Genomic DNA, 10812 nt, shown 5'->3' on the forward strand with positions numbered 1-10812 from the left:
CTGAAACATGGGTGTAATTGGTTCCGGAAGTCTGTTCATAAACTGAAGCGTTCATAAACTGAAGCGAACTTTCCCATTAAAAGTAATGGAAAGTGATTTAATCCGTTCCAGATGGGTCCGCGGCGTTCATAAACCGAAAATTCATAAACCGAGGTGTTCATAAACCGAGGTTCCACTGTATATGAACCTGCATCATAGCTGTCAACTTCCGAATTAGAAAATAAGGGATTAGCAGTGGCGCGGCACCGGAAGTCACTTCTGCACATGTCCAGACATGCGTAGAAGAGACTTTCGGTGCCGGGCTGCCCGTGTCTGCATGTCTGGGCACCAGAAATCGCTTCTGTGCATGCCTGGGTATGCACAGGGGTGATTTTTGGCAGCACTCGGCAATCTCGGGGGATTTACGGGATATTTTTCAATTTGGGATAACAGCAGGAAACAGTTTTAAATACGGGGGTTTCCCCGTGAAAAACGGGAGACTTGACAGCTATGACCTGCATGTTTTTAAAATAATAATGTTAAAGAAGCAATCATGCAATTACAAATATTTTAAACCTGGGTATTTAAAGCCATTAGATACCAAATACATTTTAAAATATTTTTTATTAAGGTTTATAGAGAAAAATACAAAACTTTTATCTAAATGGAATAAAAACACAGGGGGGTAGAGAAATAAATAGAAATAAATAAATAAGTAGAAAAGAGGTTAAATGATATAGAAAAATAAGATTAATAAAATAAAGAACTGCCATTTCTTCATCTGCCTGATATATAAAAAGTCACTGGATCCCAAATATTGACTGACGGCAATAAATATTGCTTTTCAGTAAACAGCAAAATTGTAGGCAGAAAACAAAAGGTCAAAATCAACATTTGCCTTGTGGAGTCCATATAGAAACCAAGAGATGCATTTACTTTTCTATTTCTATTTAACCTACATATTTGCAGACAGAGGGGTTGTGTTGTATAATAATCCTTTTTTATATGGACAGAGTCAACAGAAGATTATTTGGGTTTCATTTAAAATATGGATTTTAGAATCAGCAATAAATCCCCTTTTGGCTGAGACAAATGAAAGGCAAAGAAATAACGTGGCATTTAATCTTTTGGCTCCTCAAGTTCTGCGCGATTATTTCGACAGTTAATTCAATGTATTTAATGTAAGCTCCCAAGTCGTTCAAAGAAAATCTTGTTTTGAGCCTGCCACACTGAAGGAATGGCGTGGTCGGGCTTTGCTGTCTTTGGAAGAATTACCTATGTGAGAGGAAAAGAAAGCGAGTATTATGCATGTTACAAGAGCATTGATGTTCGAGTTTAAATTTCTCAAACTCATCAGCCTTCTTGCTTCCCTCCTTTGAAGTTAATAACATTTCTCTCTTTGGAAATAAAGTGCTTGCTCATGTATTGGTGCTGGGAAGAACTGAAGCTGTGCTACAAAGTCCATTTGAAAGCTGATTCCTGACACTTGCAAGGTGCTTGAGAAGGTCACAGATGCAGCAATTTTTGTGCCATTTCCCACTGAGCCAACCCAGCTCTCCTTATGTGAAGTTCAGACCTATTAAACAACAGCTGACATAGTGTTTGACCTTTGGCACGGAACATGGAACCAGGTCAATCCTCTTCTCCAAAACTGGCTGCTACAAATTGAAGGCTGCCAGTGTTGTTGACCCCAATCTTCATACAAAGCAACATTGTGGTGTTGCAGCCACTGGGACCCTCGTTCTTAATTCTGTGTGCTCTCCATCACTAGACTAGATCACAAGGACAAGCCTTCTTGTTCTTCTAGAAGGTTCTGGGTCTGAGCATCTTCCAAACCATTGAGAAAGGCTTCTGGAAATGCCTCGGCAAAGAACTTTAAAATACAGCTTTTCTTCAGGAAGGTGGAACTGTTTGGACAGGGGTACTTTATTTATCCAAATTTATATATGGCTTGATCATAGTACAGTGGTATCTCTGGATGCGAACGGGATCCATTCCAGAGCCCCGTTCGCAACCAGAGCAGTCCACAACCGGAAGCCCCAAATCTGTGCATGCTCGCCGCACAATTCGGCACTTCTGCGCATGCGCGAGACGTCATTCAGTGCTTCTGCGCATGCGCAAATCGCCAAACCCGGAACTAACCCGTTCTGGTACTTCCGGGTTCAGCGCGTTCGTATCCCATGATGTACGCAACCCGCAGCGAACGTAACCAGAGGTATGACTGTAAAACCCTCTAAGCGGCTTACAAACAATAAAAATAAAACCTGAAAAATATCAATAAAAGACTGTTAAAAACAGGTGTTTTAAAAACATTCAAAAGATAAGTAACAATTGGCAAAAGAGACGGGTTTTAATCTCCACTTCAATGTGGCTGGAAAAGCTTGCCGAAGCAAAAATATTTTAAGCACGTGCTGAATAGAGGACCATGAGGGTGCCTGCCTGATATCAAGAAGTATGAGGCAAGTTGACTGTCTCCATCTTTGCTCCTCGTGACATTCCATCACCTCACATTCCTCTGGCAGGTCTCAGAGGACTTGGGCCCATTATCCTATTTCACCCAAGGCGTTCTGGACAGCAGCAGCAGCTACAGATGTTTCCTTTGCTATCACTCATCAAGGAGGCGTGTGCGCGGAGATCAAGAAGCCCTCGTTCATGTTTTGGGGAGCCTGGACAGCAGCTTCTTACATTCTCTAAGCCTATGGCATCAACACTCGCAAATGCATTTTGAGTCTGTGGGGATATGTGGGACACAGGTGGGCAGAGGTCACCCGCTCCCTCTCCCCCAGATGCTTTTGTTCATAGTTGGGTACCGGCTAGTACATGTGTGCTATCCTTGACTGAGGGGAGAATTCTGGTAGCATGTGGATACTATGCACATACTGCCTATGGGAAATTTGTCTGGGGTGAGTGAGATCACTTTGTGGCCTTTTGCCTTCCTTTTGCTTTTTGCAATAAAAGAAAATAAAATCTCTGCCATATGCTACCCAGACACTTTAGCCATCAGCATAAACAGCCAAGGTTGCTGTTGGTAGTTGGATCACTGGGGCAATAAGAATTTAATGTTAGCTCCCCTATGTGTTGAATTCATCTTTCTTGAAATAGATAACATCCATTCAGAGAAGAAGGAAGAAGAAGAAGAAGAAGAAGAAGAAGAAGAAGAAGAAGAAGAAGAAGAAGAAGAAGAAGAAGAAGAAGAAGAAGAAGAAGAAGAAGAAGAAGAAGAAGAAGAAGAAGAAGAAGAAGAAGAAGAAGAAGAAGAAACAGTTTTGGTTATATTTTAAAATACAAAATCAGCTTATACATTCTATAAAAGTTCCCTTTTGAGAACCTGCACACATAAATAATTTCATCAGAAATTGCAGCCTGTCAACAATCCCAAACAATCCAGAACACCATTTAAAGAACCAGGGAACTGAAATGTAAATAGTATGGACTGAGAGATAAAAAAATGACACAGGATACAAAGTGAGTAGTATTTTTTCTTTGTGAAGTAAAACATGCTAAGATGTAAATAAGTGCTTATGAGTAGCAATACAGAGTAATCATATCGGACATATAATCCTTTTTCCAGAGAGTAAAGTCCTGGTATGAAAATTTCCTAAGCTCCAAAGTAATGAACATTGTGATAATCTCATCATACAATGCTGCATCTGTGACTGTCTTTTTAAAGTCTTTTCTTGAATTATGTGTCTAAGCATTGCCATCAGCTGCAAGGTGGTATTCTTTTGTGTACAGCAGAGAATAATGTTGCTGAATGTGATGCTTTCAGGTGCACTTTGATAAGACAGGACAAAAATAAACCACACTGAGCTCAATAGGGAGAGGTCAGGGCCTTCATTTATTTCAACAAAGCTCTTGCCTTAGATATGATATTTAATGATGTACCCCTGTGCTTCCGCAGCGCATAAAACTCAGCAAAAACCAAGGGGAAATGTAAGCCATCTCCTTCTGGCAGTATTATAAGCAACACTGACTGCATGTGGCTCATTACAATTGCCAACAGATTTGATTAAACCTTAGTACTATTCTCACTGGCCTAGCTGTGTGGAATTTAGGGCCAGAGGGAGCTCATTTAACACCGTATCTTTAGGGCTATCTAGTTACCTTGAAGGCCTATTTCTTTGTGAAATAAGATGCGTCACTACAATCCAGCCAGCCGTCGTCTTGATCCTTGTGTAAGTTCAGAGAGTCAGCATCTATTTATCCTCAATGACAACTTTTTCATCAAAAACATGCAAAGAGGGCTATGTGCATGCAGGATAGTCAGGAAACAGAGGAGACGCATCCTTAATCCATGCCTCTGTACCTTATTATTATTATTATTATTATTATTATTATTATTATTATTATTATTATTTGAATTTATATACCGCCCTATAACTGGAGGTCTCAGAGCAGTTATGAATGTTGACAATATGTTTGCAGTTATGCATCCAACCATGTGTTCTCTTCATCCCTGTACCTCGTACTTGATAAAATCTAGCTGGCATGGCATGACTTGGTAGGTCCAGGGTGTGGGTCAACGTCATGGGATAGGATGATGCCCACTGCTTTGAAAGAGGCAGTGATGGGCCTGCTCCTACAAAAGCCCACCCTGTACCCACCAGTCAACTAATGCATCTTTTTGGGGGGAAGGCAATGGAGAGAATTGTGGCAGAGCACCTGTAGGCATTCTTGGACACAACACTGATTCTATATAGTCTATAATCTTGGGGGCCAGCCAGATGTCTCTGGGAAATTCAGAAGCAGAACATGAGCTGCTTCTTCTTCTTCTTCTTCTTCTTCTTCTTCTTCTTCTTCTTTTTCTGCGATCAGTCGTATCCGAGTAAGATTGTCTTCCATAAACACGGTTTTAACGATGGGTCCGTAAGTGACTGTGGAGGCCAATTCTGGATCCACATGTCCTTCCACAGTGGGAACATTGGTTTCCGGGCAGGAGTTGATCACGGTGTGGATTTGCCAAGTGTGCCTTCCTCTTAGCACGTTTCTCCCTTGTGTCCTGAGATCAAGTGTCTTCAAAGCCCATGGCACCTTTGGTAAAGGCTGTTCTCCAACTGAAGCGCTCACAGGCCAGTGTTTCCCAGTTGTCAGTGTTTATACTACTTTTTTTTTAGATTTGCCTTGAGATAGTCTTTAAACCACCAGCATTACACTTTCCATTTTTAAGTTACCTAACTAACATGAGCATCACAGCACCCTCCCCATGCTTGCTCTTCAGCAACTGCTATTCAGTGGCATACTGCCTCTGCCACCGGAGGTACTATATAGCCATCATGAGCAGTCACCACTGATAGCCCTATCCTCCAGGTCGATTCTTGCATAACCACATGAGATCAGGAATCCCTGACGTTTACTCACAAAATACTGGGCGGGATCACCCAGGCAATACTCACCCAGGATCACTGTAGTCCCCCTTCTCCAGATGCTACTGATACTTTTCCTGTTCTTGGTTTTCACAATGGATGGATTTAGAGGTATTAAAGCCAACAGTTTCCTGACCTAAGTTAAACACTGCAGGACAGTTTAATTAAAAGCTTAATTAAATTGCACTCCCATCTTTCCACAGCCTGTAGCTCAGGAACACTTATCTGTAACTTCATTATAGATTCCAACAGTACAGTTTAATTACTGCATTTCATTCATTTGCAGACAAATGCTAATATGGGTTTAGAACCATTTACAAAGCCTCTGACCAGATGAGCAGCAAAGGTGTTTTCTTTTTGCTCTGCAGAAAAGGCCAGACCTTCTTGTACAGGAATAGACCCAAAACTAAAAGGACTTCATGGAATAAAATGATGAATTATGAGGTGCTGTATTCAGGTTTCCAATTCTCCAAAGCAGAGTCTTTATGATGGGCTTAAGAGCCAGCATGAAAAGATCCTAAAAATATAAATGGTTGAGAAAGGAATTTGTAAAAATGCCATCCCCTGAAGCTTTTATGAACAAATTTATACTAACGCTGCCACTTTTTTATTGTTCTGTTCATGAGCTTCTCAGTTAATTTCAGTGAAGCTGGCAAAGTTTCTTTTGCAGCTCTGGTGTGTTCTCAACACAACATTAGTGTTGCATCTGGGTCTGCATGTCTGCACTGTAGGGGTTGTTTGGCTCCTATTTTCTGTAACTTTAGTCTAGATCTCATAAACATAGCTTACTTTGCATAGTCTGTGTTCTTCTTACCATATGTTCACACTCTTACCATGTGAAGGAATCTCTCTACATGATGGAGGGGCAATGGGGTTGTGGGGACCTTGCTTGGCTTCTCAATCTATCTATTACAGTGTGGGTCGAATTGCAATGCTTGGATCACTTTATTTATTATTATTATTATTATTATTATTATTATTATTATTATTATTATTTTATTCCATTTGTATACTGTAGATCTCAGGGCGGTTCACAATATAAAAACACAAAATTCATGATGAAAACAAGAACAAAAACCGTAAACCAATAAACCTGGAGTTCCCTTCACTCAAGTAGCAGACTTGGCTCATAGTGGCACATTTCAGGTACCCGTAAAATTGCAGATGCTTGTCTTATCAACATTTCATTTCTATATCAATATGAAAATAAAAAGCTTTAACAACATGCCAATGAGGCAAAGCAAACAATTGGCTCTGCTCATGGGTGATAATTACTGTGACTAATCTGCCAGGATTTCCATCTTCACTCTCAGTAGCATCATAAGGTAAAGCAAAGAAATCTGCTGCTCTTAAAGAAATGCAGTCTTTGCTCAGTAACCCTATATTTTCACCGTTTTCTGTGGAGTTTAAGCGCAGATAACACCAGTCAGATTGTGTTGCGGTTGGGGAGGGAGACACTTCCTAAGTGAAGAATTGTTCTCCCATCAGCACTGCTGTGTGGTAAGCATCTAAGCAGAGAGGCTGCACTTTTAAACCAATTGCTTCCTCAGCGGGCGTAGAGATTATTTTCCAACTCCCTCTGAATCCTTTAATAAACATATATCTCCTCACGTTTAATCTTCATCTCTCTAGTCTGGGCATACTCAGCTTCTTTGGCTTCTCCTTCTCTTCTAACCCATATTTCATTCACCCATAACATTTTCTCCATTTTGTCAATGTTTTATTGAGCTGTGGAGATCAAACCAAAACACAGCACAGCTCTTGAGACTCTAGGCATTGCTACTTAGAGCAGAGGAAATAGGTTTTTATTTTTTAAAAAAAACGTTGGACAGTCAGTAAAATGACTTTCTGACTTGAAGTGCTGAATACCGTAGAATAAAATAGCAAAATCAGGGCTGCCTTAAGCATATGTGGTGCTGGGGTGCAAAGATCCGCCTGGCGCCCCCAGGTTGCCCAGAGTCATCGACCTTTTTTTAGGGAACTGACACCATGTTTATCTCTACTCAAGAAAAGAAGACAGGGAAAAACAGGAGCCCAGTGCAACAAACCGCAACTGAGCAAAGCCGGGCACCTCAGGCCCTACACCAGGCATCCCCAAACTTCGGCCCTCCAGATGTTTTGGACTACAATTCCCATCTTCCCCGACCACTGGTCCTGTTAGCTAGGGATCATGGGAGTTGTAGGCCAAAACATCTGGAGGGCCGCAGTTTGGGGATGCCTGCCCTACACCAATCCCAGATGCACAGGAGGGTGAAGCCAGCCGGCTGCCTCAGAGCCTCGCTGCCTCACTCGCTCCCAAACTCACGGGCTCCAATTCTCGGGCCCCGGACTCTCAGCCTGGCGCCCCTGAGAGCCCAGCCCCTGGGTGCCCCGCACCCCTGGCGCCTATGGTTAAGATGGTCCTAACCAAAATGGTTCATTGTTAAAAGTTCATGTACAGTCTACCTAAATACACATTCTCTAGACAAATAGCTTGCTTAAGCTGTTGCTATGATAGCAATAGAGGTAGATGGAGCATGGAGAGTGGCCATCTATGGAGTGAGTTGGTGCTAGGGGACCAGCAGGGTTGCATTGTGGAAATCTAGATATGGCCAGGATGACTGGGTTTGGATGATGCAAGGATTGGAAGGCAGTGAGATTTGGAACCAAGGAAAGATCAGAGATGAAGAGGGAGTGAAAGAGAGTCGTTTCCTGAGTTCCACCATGACCTATGGATTTGACGTTTCAGTCACCTACAGATCTTTAGCAGCAGTTCAATAACTGGGTGGCTGGCCCAATCTTCTAAGTTAAAACAGGATCTAGTTCTGGGGCGTGTGCAGAGGTCCAACACAACCAAGCTACCACTCTCCCCTTGCTTTCATCATTCATGTTTGAGTCTGCAAGTAGTGTGCTTCTCACCAATGGTGTTGTGAGGAGGTGGCAATACATTCTAGGCAATGTAAGCAGCATTGCCCACGTTATACAGTGTTGCTCCCAGCAGCCAACTAGAACACGGCAGCCTGTCCACAGTTTGCTTTCTGCAGCCTTGCTGCATAGTCCACTGCCAGCCTGCTGAGCTTGGCAGGGTGTGAATGGAGAGGGAGCTCCATTATTCTCCCTTTGTCAGTTTCCCTCTTCTCTCCTGCTCCTGCAGAAGTGAGAGGTATTACAAATCAATAATAATACAAATAATTCAATATCTCATCCAGGATATGTATGGAATTGCTAAATGGCAACCAAAAAAAGAAGAAGAAGAAGTAAGAAACCAATTCCATCTAAGACCTATTTAGGACTAGGTCTCTTCAATTTAATCCACAATCTCAAAGTACAAAGGTTATACTCATTGCCTTTGTCTGGACCTGCCAGTAAGCTTTAGTGCTCTGTGACAGGCCAGGGAGGAGGGAACTCCACCAAGATCAATTCCAATTGAATGCTCGTATCACAGAGGTCTTGTAATGCCTCCGTGTATCAGTAAGGGAACGAGGGTGTCTAAATTGAGTTCAGTGGGAATTTGAAAGTGGGCCATAAGGTTTTAAAAAATGTCAATCAAATATTTTTATAACTTGCTCATGATGCCATGTCCCTCCACCAGAGAGTAACCCTAGATTTCCAGGGAGTAATAGCTTTGCCCAAGTAATTTGTTGGGGCAATTGGGGGGGGGATTGTTTGTTTTTAGAAGGCCAGAGTTTGCAGTATCTACAGACCATGGAGGAAAGTAAATTAGCTAATAGGTCTATTATATAAAGATGTAAGCATCTGATGAGCAACACTGCTCTAAAAAGGGAACGAAACAGAAGGAAAACAAAAGCCATATGGGTGTGTGGGTTGTTACAGGAGATGCAAGAGGCTGCAATGTATACCTCGAATGAGGTAAACCCAGATTTATATGCCCATTCACCCACAAAGCTCTTTAAATGGCCTTGGGCAAGTCATGTTGTTGCCACCAAACCAGAAAAAAGAAACAGAATACTTAAGCAGGAGATGGGCATTAACACTTGTACACAAGGCAACCATTAAAGTAGGGTTGTCATACATCTGGAATTTCCCTGACATATACAGAATACTGCAGTTGGAAGCAATGTCTGCGCAGAAATCAGCAAAATGTCCAGGAAAATCCGGTCATATGGCAACCACTGTTGGTAGTGTCGTTTTTGCTGATTTCCCTTAAAATATGTCAATTTTGGGGGCAGTTTTTCAGAAAAAAAGCTCAGTATAGGTACTGCTATAGAGAACAGCTGAATATTGTAGTCTAGGCAGTAAGCAGGGTAATTATGGGATAATCACATGTAAGCCCCCCCCAAAAAAAAAATTCTTGGGGGAAGGAATGGATGTGATAAATAGGCCACAAACTGGACAGAGATATGATATTTCTATTTCATTGTGATTTGGGAAAGCCAGGTGGATGCTCAAAATGGAAGGAGAACTGTGTATTCTTAAGCTTTAATAGCTAGCCATGCACATAAAGTAATAAGAGACTCATTATCAGCAAACTCAGCCCTCCAGATGTTTTGGGACTACAATTCCCATCATCCCTGACCACTGGTCCTGTTAGCTAGGGATCATGGGAGTTGTAGTCCCAAAACATCTGGAGGGCCGAGCTTGCCTATGCCTGCTTTAACCACTACACAAACCACTTGCTCTTTCCCTGTCCTTCCTGGTAATATACATCACTGTGTTATACTGTTGTGCTTTGCCTTTCGCTGCCCTTTCTGGTCAATAACATCTATCAGGAACAGGAGAAATTATTGCATCCCATGTGACCAACCCTTTGGTGGGCCACTTTGACACCGAGCGAGGCAGTTCCCCTGTCAATCGCTCAATGTCAGGTCATTGAAAGTTCAAGCTGGGAAAAGAATATTTTCCCCATGTGTTGTGCCATGGGGACATCAGGCCTAAGAAAGGTGGGTACGCCACACCCAAAACAACCCGATGGGCAACTTCTGAGGCTCTCAATCCCTCGTCTTCCGCATTCATCGTTGACATCCGTCTGTCTCGAGAGACAATGGAGAAGTGTGCCTTTGTGGATGAAGTCAAATCGTTGGAAGGTTAAAGCGCCTGCTGTGACTGTAGAGACCAATATGGGAGAGAAATGTTTTGCTGCAGCTAAGGCCAGAGGAGGAAGAGGAGTGGGGGGAGCGCAACACAATCCCGGTGGGGTGCCATCATGGCTGCCCCCCGTCTGCGCTGGGCGCCACGCCCATGCAGGCAGCGTGCCCCGCCCCCAGAACACGCCCCAGCCCTGCCCCTGCCTGCTCTCCGCCCCCCGGTGCCGGAGCGTGAAGCTCCGCCACTGGCTAAGGCTGCAGATGTACTTAAACGACAGTTCTTGCCAACAGATTTTAAGTGGGCTAGATGCAGTATACTGGGCCCCAAAATCCTATTGACACCCCCAGAGCTCAGAGTAAGCTCTGACAGCCAAAGTTTGTATTTTCCCTCTGAAATCAGACAATTAATATTAGTCTATGCAAATTTGCATAACATTTGCACATAC

General features: G+C 42.8%; 1 long non-coding RNA gene across 1 annotated transcript; it reads right to left on the reverse strand.

The window, feature by feature from the left end:
• Nucleotides 1-584: 584 nt before the first annotated feature.
• LOC148686880 (uncharacterized) lies at nucleotides 585-8457 on the reverse strand. Its single transcript, XR_015948183.1, has 3 exons — nucleotides 8241-8457; nucleotides 5373-5859; nucleotides 585-1254 (listed from the first exon to the last, which is right to left on the reverse strand). It is a non-coding gene; the product is annotated as an uncharacterized LOC148686880 (long non-coding RNA).
• Between the last annotated feature and the right edge of the window lie 2355 nt (nucleotides 8458-10812).

Source organism: Zootoca vivipara, chromosome 2 (genome assembly GCF_965207765.1).
Source record: "Zootoca vivipara chromosome 2, rZooViv2.hap1.1, whole genome shotgun sequence".
In the NCBI taxonomy this organism is placed as follows: Eukaryota; Metazoa; Chordata; class Lepidosauria; order Squamata; family Lacertidae; genus Zootoca; species Zootoca vivipara.